The sequence below is a fragment of the Canis lupus genome, chromosome 31 (genome assembly GCF_003254725.2).
Source record: "Canis lupus dingo isolate Sandy chromosome 31, ASM325472v2, whole genome shotgun sequence".
Classification (NCBI taxonomy): Eukaryota; Metazoa; Chordata; class Mammalia; order Carnivora; family Canidae; genus Canis; species Canis lupus.
Window position 1 is genome coordinate 7,892,519 of NC_064273.1, and position 17,349 is coordinate 7,909,867.

The 17,349-nt window shown below is 33.3% G+C and overlaps 1 protein-coding gene across 6 annotated transcripts in view; it reads left to right on the forward strand.

Moving 5' to 3' along the window:
• The window catches only part of ROBO1 (roundabout guidance receptor 1), a 1,126,854-nt gene that overhangs the window by 46,845 nt on the left and 1,062,660 nt on the right, over positions 1-17,349 (forward strand). The window lies entirely within an intron of this gene.

The following is a 17,349-nucleotide window of genomic DNA, read 5'->3' on the forward strand; positions in this document are numbered from 1 at the left end:
CCTTTAGTTCAACAAGTGACCAATACAAAATTAATGGATATCCAGCTACAGAATCTTTTAGCTGAAATTAATTTTAGAGAAATGTTAACAGCAGATTGGAGTTTTAGCCATAAATATAAAATTTCATTAGCTCTTTCCTGAAATGCAACATTATTATTTATTTAAGAGTAATGCCATTATTTTCCTTGTATGGTTTAATAAAAGTATCTCTAAATTTTACATTTAACCTTTTTCAGTAATATTCTGTTGACACGCCTACCTTATATTGGTGGTAGCAGCAGGTTATTTAGCATCTTTAACATGTAAAATTTATTTGTTTCTTTTATTCTTTAGACACAGTGTGGAGAAAGATAAATAATTACACAATAGTTTATCACTGTGACCAATAGATGATTATAACACCACAATAGTATAATTAATGGAAAGAAAAATCAAAGAATGGAAACACATCCTATTATAGCTTGTTAGAACATTCTTTCTTGGACGCTACTTATGGTTATTTATTCCCTGGCACAATTTAATACCCCTCATGTCACAGTTAAGTGCAGGAAATTGTTTTTCATGCTTTTCTAAAAATTTTCTGCTGATAGATGTAGTTTATCTCTGGTCACAGAGAAAGAAAAATTTCCACGGTTTCTCTGGTAGTTCTCTCATTTAGCAGAGGTTAAAATGTCATAGAACTGGATACATTTTAGGAGGGCCATACATTGTTGGAAAATATTCTATTTCAATGCTTAACTTGTTTAAATGTTGACAGAAATTTGGAAGATATCTGTACTTAATAGTAAATGGGTATTTTTTGCCTTTAGGTTCTAATCATATTATGGATAACAAAAATTTAATGCATGTAAGATGAAGGCAATTTTAAAAAAATATATTTATTTTTAGAGGTGGGGGGAGAAAAGGGAAGAGGGAGAGGGAAAGAAGCAGACTCCCTGCTGAGCATGGAGCCCAGAGGGGAGGATTGGGGGAGGGCTGAATCCCATGACCCCAAGATCATGACCTGAGCAAGAATCAAGAGATCAAGAGTCAGGTGCTCAACCAACTGAGCCACCCAGGTACCCTGAAGGCAGTTTTTTGAATATCAGAATTTCCTTTTATACACTAACTTGAAATTAGTAATTAAAGTGATGCTATCAGCAGATCTTTGTAAACAGTTCAAATTTGTTGGTTTTCCCCATCTCCCTTTTGTCTGCCTTCCTCCCATTCCCTGATCCTCTTTGACCTTTTTACTTCCACTCCCAATTTATTCTATTCTTTTTCTCTCCCTTTTTGATGTTTGACTTTATCCTATAGCTCTTTTAAGAATTGGCAGAAGGGCCCAAAAGTCAAAAGGCATTGACTTTCATTCCATTCTCCTTTGGTTTTTCTCCGTTAAATTTAACCTATAAGACAGACAAACATACAGAAACACCCCAAGAATGCATGCACCCGATCTAGTATAATTATTTGTGGTTACTCTTTCACTAAATTTGCAATATGGCTATAAGGTAAGAAAAGATTGAGCACGCATCTCTAACATCAGGAGTGCCAGGGTGGCTCAGTCCACCAAATGTCTGACTCTTGATCTTGGCTTAGATCTGGATCTCAGGGTCCTGAGTTCGAACCCTGTGGGTGTGGAGTCTCTTTCAAAAACAAAGAAACACACAATAGCAGTTGACAGGAAATTTTGTATTACAGATTGTAACTTTGCCACAGATGCAACCATTGATTTGAATATAGAGTTGTATCAAGCATTTAAGAAAGAAATAGTATTTTCTCAAATTCTTTTATAATTAGTTTTTGAATATATGCATTTTCATTTCAAGCAATGAGAGTTCAGAAGTGACACCGTAAAATATGCATGCCTGGTTAATGCTTTTTTTTTTGTAATATGTGTTCCTCCTAGCTCATTGAGATTGTTCAAATTTTACAGTTTTAAAGATTTTCAGCTTAAAATGAATTTGTCTGGCATTTAATCATTCTAGGAGGAACAGATTGTTTATTTTCTCAGTGCCTTTTAGAAGACTCAGAATACCAACATAAGTAGATTGAGATGCTGTCTATAAAATTGTGTATACTTAGGAGAAAGCAAAACAGGTAAATTATTTCAACTACCCTTAGCTGTAAATCCTGCAGCCAGAAGTTTTATTCAGAAGATTTCCACTAAAATAGCTAACATTTAAAAAAGGAGCAATATATGCTTTCTAAAGGAAAATATTTGGGAGAACTCTAACACTATTATTTTGAAGATAAGAAGGAATCAAAATTTATAGCCTCCTTTCCTCAGGCTTCTTGATTGATATTAGCTGTCACCCTTTTCATAAATGGTTCTCTGCATGATGAATTGATTAATTGTAAACTGAATCCAACTTAGAATTTCTATAATTAGGTATCCACACGCTTCTTTGTCCTTAATTCTAAGCCATATGTTTTGCTGATAGTATTTACAATTTTTATTACATACAATTAGAATTTTTGTCCCACTTTATTCTTCTTCCATCCAAACTCACAAAATATTGTTGAATCTTCTTTAAATTGCCGTGAGACTTCAGACCTCTCTTAATAACTAGTCAATTTTAGACCTGAATACCCTTATATTGGCATGCTGGGTTATTAAATTATTTGTGGTTTATCAGTTTCACCTGCTGTTTTTCAGTTCTTGTGCAGCTGGTGTTATTGGCTGAGAACCAGGTCAACTGAATTCATATTTGCTACATCTTCATGTTTGCTATTAACAGATTGACTCCTTTAATTTTCTCTGCCACAGTGAAAACATTATCTAAAACTGGCTTCAGTTATGGTCAGGAAGTTTGGGAGTTTGTTTTTGTTTGCTTGTTAATAAAACAAACTAATGGAAAAAAATATATTTATTTAGTTGTAAAGCCCCACTGATAAAAATGATAATATGACATACTAATGCTTTATTGTATTGAGACTGAAATGCAAAAATCTATTTGAGAGTTGTAGAACTCACTGTTCATCACATCTATATCACATGCTGAAATTATTTCTGGATATATTGTATAATATTCCATAATGCATCTATTATTCATATATTTACCTAAACTGTTTCCATATTGTGTATACAGTCTAGGTACCTATTAAATTAAAACATTTATATGCTTTTTCTTATCATGTAATATGATACAATAATGCCGTATTTATCTTAGCATTAATAACCAATCATAGAATAATTTGATCATGATTGAATTTTCCAGAAACTCAAAATTGGCCAATAAACCTTGATTATTTTTATTGACACTTTAATACACTATAATATACTTTGTTAGTCTGCTACCTTGTTAACTTTTTCTGGAAGGAAATTTACTGAACACATCTTGTGGTTCTATGTATAACTTTTGAAAAAAATAAATAAGTTTATGTTTATGTTCTGTTTTACTTCAAAGAAAAAATAGTGAATTTACACAAAGATTCTATAAATATTATTTTCATGTTAATTGTATTAGGAAGAATTGGGAAAATACCCCTATCTAGTAGAATAGCAGTTAACTACAGTATGGCTCTTCCATTTTAGTGCAATATTGTCTAACCATTTAAAAAGAATGTAGGCTGAGAAATTTTAAGATTGTGGTGTATTTCTCATAATAGAATGAAAAGTAAGAAAGCAGAGCACAAATATGTGATAAATAGCATATAATAGATGATTATAATAAATTCCAACACTGAGGACACCTGAGTGGCTCAGTGACTGAATGTCTGCCTTTGGCTCAGGGAATGATCCCAGAGTCCTGGGATTGAGTCCCCCTTGGGGAGCCTGCTTCTCCCTCTGCCTGTCTCCACCTCTCTCCACCTCTCTCTCTGTGTTTCTCATGAATAAAATAAATAAAATCCTTAAAAGTAAATAAATAAATTCTAACACTGTGTATAAAAGTGTGTGTTGTAAAAAAAAAAAAAAAGTGTGTTGTGCATGGTAGTAGCAGTAGTACCAACACATGGAAATAAATCGACCATAATATTATCAATATTACTAACAATTATCAGTATTTACTTGGATGTCAGATGAATTTTAAATTTCCCATTTTTATACTTACTTGATTTAAAATTTTTCTTCTGTAATTACTTTTCTCATCAGAGTACAAACAAAAAATATCTAAATATGATTAAAAAATGATTTCTCAGATAAAAGTATGTTACACATAATCTGTGTATAATAATAATGCTTTACTTAATATCTTTAGTATTTTTATAACTTCCTAAACTTCTTCATATACTTTGGTGTTTTTCATAATTACAACTTTATGAATAGTATAGGTCAACTGTTACCCTGTATTACACATAGGAAACTGAGACAGAGGGATGTGAAATGACTTCCAGAGCAGAACTATGCGTGGATCTAGATCTACAGAGGGCAAGCTGAATGCAGGATTCACTATGCCACTTCACTACTAATAAATTACAAACATTCCTTACTTTATATAAAAAGTAAATGAAACAATCTTATTCTTTATGTTTTTATAAATTACTGAATTGTGTGATAGTATAGAAATGGCTCACTGTTCACTCATTAATTCAGTGAGTCTTGTTTCCAACCCATTACCAAGTACCATACTCAGGGTTAATGATTCAAAGGTCTCTTTTATACCCAGTCTGCCTTCACCAAATTCAGAGTCCAGAAGAGGAAAGGTTGATCTATTATCTATTATAGAGATGATACTTGTACTACGTTCAGAGGATCCACTCAAAAAATTATTAAACATATAAATACAGAGGAGTAGGTCCATTTGCTTCTACAGCAAATCTCTACTTTTCACTATACATTTTAGCACACTCCACCCCAAACTGTATGCTAATGTTATCTAGTTTTTAATTCTGTGCTCTTTGAACACTTAACCATTAGATATCATTATGTTAAGTATTTTATATGGACAATATTTCTTTAGTTTTATTTACATATTACATAATATTGTTCCTTTTTCTTTGCTTCCTCCCCACTACTTGTGATTTCTTGTTTGATTTAAATCATTTTGACAGATGTAAGATGCTATCTCATCATGGGTTTTTTGGGGGGAGCAGAGGAAGACAGAGAGAGAATCTTAAGTAGGCTCCATGCCCAGTGTGGAGCCCAATGCAGGGCTTGATCTCATGACCCTGTGATCATGACCTGAGGCAAAATCAAGAGTCAGACACTTAATTGAGCCACCCAGGTGCCTCTCTCATTGTGGCTTTGATTTGCATCTTCCTGATGATTAATTATATTGAGGATCCTTTCATGTTACTGTTGGCCATCTGCATGTCTTCTCTGGAGAAATGTCTACTCAGGTCCTCTTCCTGTTTTTCAAAGTATTTGTTTTTTTTAGGGGAGGTGTTGGGTTGTATCAGTCTTTATACGTTTTGGATATTATCACTTCTCAGATAGATCATTTGCAAGTATCTCTTTGCATTCAGTAAGTTGCCTTTTTGTTTTATTGATGGTTTGTCTTGCCCTGCAACAGCTTTATATTTTGATGTAGTCCCAATAGTTTATTTTTACTTTTCTTTCCCTTGCCTTAGGGGACATGACCAGAAAAATGTTTCTATGGCTGATGTGATGAAAGTTACTACCTGTGTTCTCTTCTGGGATTTTATGGTTTCAGGTCTCACATTAGGTCTTTAATACGTTTTGAATTTATTTTTGTATGGTGTTAGAACATGGTCCAGTGCCATTCTTTTCCATTTAGCTGTCCAGTTTTCCTGGCTCCATGTCTTGTCTTTTCCCTACTGTGTATTCTTGTGTCCTTTGTCATGGGTTTTTAAAAGTGAGTGTTTCTCGAACAATTGAGAGAGATTGTATTAGCAATACGCATACTAAATGATGCTTGGTTCTTTATTATAATGAGCTATTTAAAATTATAGTAATGATGAGTAGTTTTTTTTCTTAAATAATGTTTGATATTTTTCTAGAAACATTATATATTTTTTAAAGATTTTATTCATTTATTCATGAGAGGCAGAGACATAGGCAGAAGGAGAAGCAGGCTCCCCGCAGGGGCCCGGTGCAGGACTTAATCCCAGGACCCCAAGATAACACCCTGAGCTGAAGGTACGTGGTCAACCACTGAGACATGCAGACGTCCTGAGAAACACTTTATTTTTGATACAAAATGTGGATAATTTCTACTTTTTTCTATCCTCGACATTAATAAAAATATTTTGCATTATGTTAAGAGATTCAAGATTATTTAAAATATGTATCAGATACGCATTGAACTGAAGGTGGTATTTAAAAAGAGAGATAAACTTTCTAGTATTTTAAAGAAATTAATTACAATTAAGTTTTTTTTAAAAAACGAAGAATGCATTCCATTGTAAAATATGGAGCTCATTTATGATAGGAATCAAACTTTTAAGATATTTTCAAAATAGGACACACTACGTGGATTTGGTCCCTTTAAAATTTTACATTAGTCCTTTAAGATGTATTTTTATCTTCTTTACTTTTTCTCTACTTTTTCTTAATGCTAAATGCTAAGTTTCTAAGATCACATGCTTCATTATTTATATGTAGAGGAACAGAATGTCACCTTGTTGCCAGGAAATTTCTGAGAACACCTTAGTTGACCTGACTTTGGCCACACTCTTAATATTGAAAGAGTTATTGAGATCAGAAACCAAAGGTAGGCTTCTTTTCAAGAGTGGACTCTATTGTCTAAGATCCACAGAGATTCCAAAATACATTTGAACTTTTGGCTAAAAAACAAAATGGAGAATGGATCCTAATTACTAACAGAAATAATTAGTAAGTGGCGTCTATGTCAGAGACAGTAGACCATAAAATATTAAGTGCTTGAGATTTGAGCCACTGTACCTGGGTTGAAATCTGACTCTTTATTTCCTAGCTGTATGAACTTGGGGGGATTTTTTAGTTTTTTTCTGCTTTGATTTCCTTCCATTTAAAATAGATGATGATGATAACAATAATACCTATCTCTTAGGTTTGTGTGAAGACTAATAGAAAGATCAATACCAAGAACTGAAGGAAGAGGAGGAGATGGTTATTAGATCCCTCGGCAAGTAGCTGGGCATACAGGGGACAACTGTGTGAAACAATTGACTTTACTAGGTCAGGAAAGATACAGTGTATGCTTAAGTTTGAAAAATAGGAAGCACTTAGGATAAAGAAAATGTAGTGTGTGTGTGTGTGTGTGTGTGTGTTTGTGTGTGTGTACACGATGGAATGGTAATCAGCCCTAAAAAGGAAGAAAATTCTGCAATATGCAAAATATGGATAAAACTGAGGATTATGCTAAGTGAAATGAACTAGTCACAAAAGACAAATACCACATATTTCATTTATATGAGGTATCTAGAATAGTCACATTCATAGAATCAAAGACTGGAAGGGTAGTTGCTAGGGGAAGAAGGAAATGGTGAATTACTAATCAATGGGCATAAAGTTTCAGTTAAACAAAATGAGTAAGCTCTGGAGATCTGCTATACAACATTGTAGCTGTAGTCAACAATACTATATTATACACTTAACTTTAAGAGAGTAGATTTCATAGTATGTTCTTACTATGATAAATTTTTAAAAAGTAAGAAACAAGTATACATTTTTGCCAGAATTAACTTAACACAAAAATGGGTTAACCCAGAACTTTTTAAAAAAATCTCTTGACCGTGTCATCTCTTAGCATCTTTATTTCTGTCCACCTGAGCAAACCATATCCATCCATTCTACCTTGACATTGTCATTACTTAAAATTTTACCAACCCAGAAAGCTTATTCTCTCAGCTTCTATTCTCTGACCATTCGATCTGTATCTCATTCTACAGATATACACATTCTTAGAATCATCCCCAATCCTTTTGATTTGGGCCATTTTCTAATTGGTTAAAGTTATTTTTTTTATGTTGCTCATTTCATTCCTGCCGACATTTACCAGCATACCCCATCTGCATCCTTTGCCACATAATAGAGGTGGTGTGGTCTGACAAAAAGAGGCTGTGCTCCACTAGTCTACTTTGTAACACCGAAAATAGCTCTGCTCAATAGAAATACAATGTAAGCCTTACAAAATTACATTTTTCTGGTAATCACATTTAAAAAGTAAAAAAAAAAAAAAAGCCACAAAACCTTATACATTAGTTGAATTTGATTTTTGAAGTATACTTAACATACCCAAAATATTATTATATTATTATATTATTATGTTGTATATTTCACATTTATAATATGTCTTAGTTCGAATTACACATATTTCAAGCACTCAGTGGTCACATGTGGCTGGTGGCTACCATATTGAGTAGTGTATCTCCTGAGGCACGTGGCATGTTGCAAGTTTGTCTTCTTATCTATAAAATAATAGAATTATATTTGGCAGTTAAGTTTCACCAACCTAAAATAACCATGGTTGTTGAAAGGCAGAAATTTATTTCTCTCTTTTAAATGTCTAGATATATGAGGTTAGGTTGTCTTGGCTCCACAAATTCCTCAGGGATCCAGGTCCCTTATAGCTCTCTATAGACGGTTCTTCTGTCTAGGAAGAACCATGTCTAAAATAGCGACAGCTAATTCCAGATGGGAAGATACAGAAAGGAAAGCCTAAGAACGGGGAAAGGCAAACAGCATCTTTCAAAGAATGTTCTCAGAAGCTGCTGCTTTTCACTTCCATTAATATCCCACTGGCCTGCCCTTAGTTTCAGAAAATTTGTCTTTTGTAGTCAACCAGTTGGTCAGCTATAATTCTGAAAGAAAGGAAGACATATGTTTGAATAGATAGCAGCCCCTACGTTAGACTTTCTCTGAGGTCCCACCATGGACTCAGGTAGTTGCAGGATTTGTACTCCTGGTACATATGCCCTTGGAAGAGTCTGTGAGAGAATCCAAGGTGTCTCAACAACTCAGTATGTTGCTTTCTTCAGAAAAATTCATAGTTAAGAGGGATTAATGTTTCAGTTTGTTTTGGAATGTTATTGTATTTATTGCAATTCAAGATTTTGAGATTGTCAGAGAAATCTGGATGGCACACAAATCATGCTGTGTTGCTGAGGAGAGGACTCTCTATGGTAGCATTCTGCTGTTTAGTAATTCCAAGGTATACTATAGAATCCCAGAGAATTTCCGTACTATAATTTAATTACATTCAGGCTTCAGGAAAAATGGTCATGAAATAGTCATTCTATTAAAACTTTTCAAATCTGAGCCACTGGCATCCTTTAAAAATATATTTGTTCACTATAACTTAATAAATTCTTTAGATTCTGTTACATTTCATGCCCTACCTGTAAACAAATTATATATAGTGTATGTGTGTGCATGTGTGTATATGTATGTATATAGTCTTCTTAGTAATAAGTTATCTTATTAATAAGGCTATCTAATGTTCTTTCTTTGAAAAAGAATATGACTAGGCTTTATGCATAGTCCATAACTGATGGGGTTTTCTTGTTTTTTGTTCTTATGAACAGAAAGATATGCTCTAAATTTACAGACACTTCATGAACTTTCATTTTGTTATCAGATATGGCAACTCTTTAGAGAGGTCAAAAATGTATTATTTTGAAGCTAATTAGCACTCTCAACATCTCCTTAGCAAGTTTCTTGATTTATTCTGTAGTAGTTGGGAGTCACCTCGTTTGGCTTTATGTGCTGACTTACTTTATAAATTATTAATGTCCTCACTGCCTGGCTAAACACTTCAGTTCCTCAAAAAAATTTTGATCATGTTAGCAATACTTTCTGTTAGTACTGTTTCCCTTTAGGAATACTTTTAGATTGAATTAAGTAACTTCTTAATGGTGGTTTAGCAACAAATCTACCTCTTTGTTAACTAAATGGAAAATAATTCAGGAGGGAAATGCAGACAAAATCAACTATTGACCCTCTAGGATTTTCTCAATAAAAGCAAATTCTGGAAAAGCTAAACCATATTAAGAACAATCTGTAATTCAATTTTTATGAAATTTTTATCTATTGTATGTGTTTACCTATGTGAGAAAAACCAAATTAAAAGGAGGTAAATTTATCCATCTTACCCATCCATCTGCCTTAGCTATCTATTTGCTTGTGATTGTTTATTTAGCCAGTAATAAAGGCAGAATAGGCACATGAAACAATGTATGAAAGAACAAATTAATGATTAACTAAATACATCTCACAATCATAATTTTGAGTTATTTCTCTGTTGGACATTAATATTAATAGTTTTAAATAGTTGTAGTCAGAACCTATGTATTTTGGAATGCTGTTTTAAGTGTGCGTCAAACAATATTTGTGCCACATTGGTTTTCAAAGTCCCCATATTTAATTAAGCTGCACAGTATTCACTGGAGAAGGGAAGGAGTAAAAATGAATTATTTCCTAATGGATAGAAATTCAAGTGACTCTTAATTTTTGATATTTAAATAATGCTACAGAGAACATCTTCATTTAATAATATTTGGATTACTTTATTAAGATAGAGATTTTTCCATTTTAGGAAGTGAGTATATATTTAGTTCTTTTATATTACCCAATTTGGTTCTTAGTAAAATGTTGATAATATTTGTGGTGAGGCTTCCACAAAATCAGACTAATTATTTATAAATTTTAGGAATTAATCCATAATATGCTGGCATGTTATTAAGGGAATACTTTTTTGTTCTCAATTAAAATTTTCTGTCTCTCAGTTATATTTCCTTGTATGGACTTACATCTAATCATCCACAAGACTCTTAATACTTTTATTATTAAGCTATAGCTCTTTATAGGTCTTACTATGGCATAAAATTTTACAGGTATTTTTCATACTGTACTTTGGCCATTTTTTTGTTTTTTGTTTTGTATTTGTTTTAGCATATGAAAGTCCTTTAATTTTAAGCAATAACATATCTATATCTTTTTTGTCATTCCTTATAGTTTATAAGTTTGGCATTTATTCTCCCTTTTAGATGATTCAAAACGATTGAATTGATTCTGCTTAAAATATCTTAACCTTTTGTCATACATATCAATAAAGTATACATCTACATCTTCTTTTAACGGTGTGATTCTTTAATTATTATTGCTAAACTGAAAAATAGTTGGTGAATTGATTTATCTATCCACCCATCCATTTATCTATTCATTCTTTTTTAACAGATATTTTTTGAATGACTAAACTGTCTTTTACACAATGTGAATTCTTTGTCATTTTGAATCACTCTTACTCACTTGGATGGAAACAGCCCAAGTCAACCTATCTGCCCAACACCAGTTACAACTAGTTGTATGGTCAGAATCAAGGAAATCTACATGGACCATGCTGAGAGCTTCCAGAAAGCTATTATCTTTCTAGACATTTACCTTTCTGCCTTCCTCCTACTTCTGGTACTTATCTGTCACTAAGCACGTTGGTTCTTTGCCCAACGAACTGAATCCATTATCCCTTTTGAGACAATGTATTTGTGACTTTTTTATTTTCTAAGGAAGGGTTAGAATAATTTTTGGAAAATGATAAAACAATATTTATCATCTCCTTATTCAAACACTAGAAGGTAGTGATGACTTTATATAATCTCAATCTGAAGATCTCTCTGAGACTACCACAGGTGCCTCTTTTACACTGTTGCCTTAACATTTAAGCAGTGTATAAGTGGGTGACTTAGAAAGACTTAATGAGGAAGTCGATTATCTAAGCACCATTTTATTCTACTGCTACTTCATCTTTGGAGATCAGTTTAGTTAAAAGTGTTCAGATATCAGAATACTGTGTTTTTATTCATCTCAGTTATAACTGATGAGAAAACAATACAAATGCTGAGATGCAGATTCTTGCCATGGATGTCCTTTTTACCCCCCTTCTACCCTCTGTTTATACAGCTCATTCACATAAGTTATAGTTCAATCCCCAAATATATCTTACTATAATAAGATTTATTGTTTATATCTTATATGCAATGAAATAGGCTTTCCATTTAGTACTACACAGATGACATTCTTCTTAGTACAAATGAACAGTTAGGAAAAGTAGTAATACCCAGAAATGGGAGAGACCAAACATCCTAGGCCTTGGGAATTGGCTAGAGGGATTGCTCCAATTGATCTTTTGAGACATGTCAAAGAAATGTACAGTTGAATATTTTAGCATATAAATTATCACCATATCACAAATATATAAATGTATACACTAACATTTCATCGGGCAGAGAAATGAAATCTCTGCCATTTTCTCATTTTCATTCTAATATCCAGGAAAGTAGGTAATGTCTGTTTTAACACACAAATGTCTCCTCAAATGATGCAATGATGGTATATATTTTTTTTGTTTTAGAGAGAGCAAAGCTACAACTATATCCACTTAAATTTTAGTGAGACTAAAGACTAAAATTATTTACCCACTAGTGTTTTAGGTTGTAAACACAATGAACAATGGAAAACGTCTTACACAGTTTTTGTATGCTGAGTTCTTCTCTCCAGATAGTACATTTAGGAATGAGACATTTCACTATGTAATTTCTTATAATTTCTAAAAACACTTAGTGTTGTTCACTAGTCATATTCAGGCTGCTGGAATTTCCTGCACTCTCCATTCACAAGATTTCTTACTCTATTCTAGATTTTTGTTGTTGTTAATAAAATAAAAGAATGCTAGAAAGCCAGCACTGTTTCAGAGGGGTATATAAAATTGGTATTCAATCATACACATTGGATTTTTTTTAAAGATTTTATTTATTTATTCATGAGAGACACACAGAGAGAGAGGCAGAGACACAGGCAGAGGGAGAAGCAGGCTCCATGCTGGGAGCCCCATGTGGGACTCGATCCCGGGACTTCAGGATCACGCCCTGGGCCGAAGGCAGGTGCTAAACCGCTGAGCCACCCAGGGATCCCCACATTGGATTAAGTATAATTAAATTGGAATTCCAAGTAAAATTCTTATAATTATGAATCAAACAAGGCAAGGCAAAGCTGGTTTACTGAATGCCTTACATATTCAGTGGGTTTGTTTAATGCTGTATTGATTTGTTATATACTTTATAAAGCTGAAGTCTTTCATTGGCCTTATTTTAAATATGTTTACTTTTTATAAAAAAGACAACAGATCCTATTAATCAGTTGTTCATATGTTAGCTCATATGCTTCAGATCTCTGAACAAAACATAACAAATGGTTCACATGCCTCAGATTCCATCTCCCTCCTCTTCCCCCAGAGATAATTAGTATAGAAGGTCCTACAGTTTTAAAAACTGCATTTTTCTTCCTTTTGTGTTGATTTTCTTTCAAGAAGTGGGGAAATTAGAGAAAAGTATATTTTTATTGTAATTATTTTCATAAGATAGAATCCTAGAAGCAGGTGTTTTGAAGGCTATGCCTCATCCTGTCTAAGTACACTAATCCACCAGTCAGACTACTAAACAATTGGTTGTCCAGCTTACCATCTCAACTTGCTAGTTTCATCAATACCATTCTCCAACTCAAGCCAAGGTAGAGAATCAAATTTGATCATTTTACTTATAGACTTTTTTCTCTCCTCCATAGTGTCTCCATTCTATGAGGAATAATAAGCATGGCCTTATGGAGCCTGTGCAGTTTGATCTATACCAACTCTCAGCTTTGCCTCTGGACACTGTCTGCTTTGCATTGTATACTCAAAAAATCATTGCTCCTTTTATTTCTCCTAAACATGACACTGCATCTCTTCCCCCATCCTGAGATATTGTTGCTCTCTATGTCAATAATTATTTCTCTTCCCATCCTTGTCTTTCTCTGGATAATTCTTGCTTTTCTTCCGGTATAAGCTATATGTAGCCCTATCCACCTGGATGTTTTCTCCAACTCTAGAAAAGCAGCATGGAATTTTATATAAAATAAATTATGCCTGTTTCCAACACTAGAAGGTAGGATGAAGTCAAGATTCAAAACTCTTTTGCTCTCTCCTATATTCTCTGGCTAAAACAACACTAAGCACAAAAATATTTTTCATGAATAAGCAATCAGATAAATGATTCATAAGTTGGTTTTTTGAAAAAGAAACATCAGATCCATAAAAATTACTTTATACATATAGTTAAATATCTTAACATGACCCTTATAACCTTTGAAGTCATGATAATGCCAGTTCTTGACTAGAAATCAACTTTGTGCTTTTTATACAAGGAAACTTACAAAGAAGCTTATCAAGTAGAAAAAATTAGTGAGAAACTGGTTAACATAATTTTAAAAATCCAAATATTTGAATTCATATTAGCTACACGGTTTTAAGAATAGAAAACAAGTCTTAATTTTATGGTTTGATTTGTACTCCTTTCTTGACACTTTTATCTGAAATAGTAGTGATACATTTTTCCATGCTCAAATTATACCCTATTGCAGAACAGATAGATAAATCTTTCTATCTATAACTGTTCTGTAGAAAACTATATATTCCATATAAATATGCCTATTCTGTGTTTTTTGTTATATAATGGATAATGTATCATATCTTATCTATTATTGTCACATACTATTGTTTCTTTCATAAATTTTGAAGAGTTGGCCTTTTTTCCTTTTCTCCTTTGGGACCTGGAACATTGAGATTATGTAGTGACTCTGTGAAGGGCAGAGGTAATGATACAGATTTCCCTGAAATTCTATTCTATGGCTGTGAGTATCTGGCCTTAGATTCAGTGAGGTAGCTATTTCCTTGCATTAGGGACCATCCCATTAACACAAAATGTTATATACAGCGTAAGATTTTTTCTCAAGTGAGTTGGGGATTTACAGATTTGAGTTTCAATCCTCTTACTGGATAAGGGAAAATTGTATTTGTTAAAGCCACAATTGTTATACCTCAAAGATGTTTATAATAATAACTATCTTGCAATTGACTGTGAAAATAGGGAATACTAATAGAAAGTGTTTGGAACATAATAAGCATCCTGTAAACAGTTGCTGTTTTTAAAATACTTCTATCAGATGTTGCCTTTTCATTCATTTATCTTAATAACTGATAACTGGGTATGTACTTAGGATATTTTGGATGCAATGGGATAAATGGAAAAGTATGTCAAAGATCTAGCATCTGCAACCTGTCTGATCTGTGGAATATTTATTAAATAAATACATGACTAGTGTGGAGACATTGAGGTCCGAAGTGCTATGGAGCTGGAAGTCAGTAGAACAGTACCGGGTACCAGTGTACTTCCAACTTCGGACATGACTAGTGGAAGATCAATCTGTATTCATTTTCTATTGCTGCTGTGACAAATTACCACAAATTTAATGGCCTAAAGCAATGCAAATTTATTATCTTAGAGTTCTGTAGGTCAGAAATCTGATACTGTCTTACCTCACTAAGATCAAAGCGTGGGTAGGGCTGTTCTTATCTGGAGGCTGCAGTAAAAAGTTGCCTCCTTGCCTTTCCTTACTTTTGACATCTCTGTTCCTCCATCTTCAAAGCTGGCAGCAGCAGGTGAGTCCTTTTCACACTGCCCTCTGTCAGGTGCCTCTGTCAGGTACATTGCTTGCTTTGAACTCAGCTGGGAAGAATTCTCTGCTTTTAAGGATTTATGTGTTTATATTAGGCCCACCTAGATAATCCAGGAAACTCCCCATCTCAAAGTCTGTAGCCCTAATCATGTCTACACAGTCCCTTTATCAACATAAGGTAGCATTTTTACAGGTTCAAAGGATGAAGATGCAGACATCTCTGGGCAGGGCACTAGGGACTTTATGATAATATTTGGGAATGACCAAAACAAATAGGCAGTGTTAAAATTTAGCCAGAATCCAAAAAAACCTCTATTAACAGCAAGTGATGTTTATGATTCACATCAATTTGGTTTGTCAAGAGCCTCACAAAACAATCACTTCACTGCTCTTCCTACAACTGAAGAAAGGAAACATTATTTTATAATTCAGAGTTATGTTTAAGTAACACAGACTGTCTTTTACCCAATTCTGAATTGACAGACCTTAAGTTTGGAATTTTATTTTGAAATTTTTTTTCAAAATTTGTTATTCCCATTTAGCCATTTTGCCACCAAGTTATGTTTTAAACCAGAAATACATGGATCTAGTCTTTATAACTTCATAAATGTAAGGATAATATTACTTTGGAGGGAAAAATGTTAACGTGTTGTCTTACAGTAAACTGGATATAGAATGATAGGAAGAAAAGGCAAGAAAGATACTTTCCTAGAATCACTCCTGAACTAATTGTAGTCTCTCTTGCTTCATCTCTTTTTTCACTTTATTTGATTAGCAGCTGTTGTTGCAGTTGGCTCTTTCCGTCTTTGTCAGATGGGCCTCACGGGGAGAATTTAATGGTGATTAATGTTTAGGATGCTCATGTATTGGGCCATGTATCTCACTTCATTCTTACAGGAATTTCCTGTAGCAAGTCTTTTATTCCTCCTTAAAACTGGAAGCAACACTTAGGGAAAGGAGTTCACCCAATATCTGAAGAGATAGGTGATGTAGCTGGCATTCATCTCATGCCAGGTTCTGAAGCCTTGGCTTCCCAGTAAGTTACAGCATCTCATTATTTCACAACGTAACACTTTTTTGTCTTGTCCATGATGCCAAATCACATTTCCCAGGAACATTTGTTAACTTTTAAGTGATTAAATATAGATACCTAAAAATCAAAGCTTTGAGATCTATATTAAGTTCGAAGAGTGTTTTGCAGGTTTCATTTACTGCTTCCTAATTTCATCCAAGTTAATTCAATCTTTTGATGATCACGCATTAAAGATAAACTTTAAGTCAAAGGTGATAAAGTGGGGAAATTGAAACATGACATTGTTGAATAATCAAATAGATAACTCAGAAGAGAGATTAATAATTATAAAATAAAGAGGGCATTACAAAATTATAGGGAAATTAAGAATACATTAAATGTTGATAGATGTTTTGTTTTATTCTTTCACACAAATACATTATATATATATATATATATATGTAAGTAATGACGCCAGTCACTTTTCAGATGTACCATAGTTAAATGCAAAAAGCAAGTTATAAATAGAAGAAAATATTAGGATTCTTGGAGAATTTTTAATCATAAAAATACTATGGGTAACAAAGAAATGATAATTTTGACTTAAATACATTGTGATTTTTTTTTAATACATTGTGATTTTGAATTAAATCGAATATAAACCTCTGCATGTACGTATACTTAAGGGTTACATTTAAAATGTTTAACCCACATATAACCAATGTTCCCATGCTTATAAACTGGTGCTTTCAAAGCTAGGATCCTAGGAAGTGGGAATGGTGAAGTAAGCAAAAACCCACTCCTCCTCTAAAAGCAGTTACAACACTGGCAAATAATATCAGATTCCCAATTTTCAGAATTCTGAATATTAATCCAAGATTAAAAATAGCCATAGTGTTTTTCAAGACAAATGGGTGAATTTCAGAGAGAAGGAGATTTGTAGTAGCTTAAGTAGCCCTATTTCCATCTCCCCCACCCAGCTCCACAG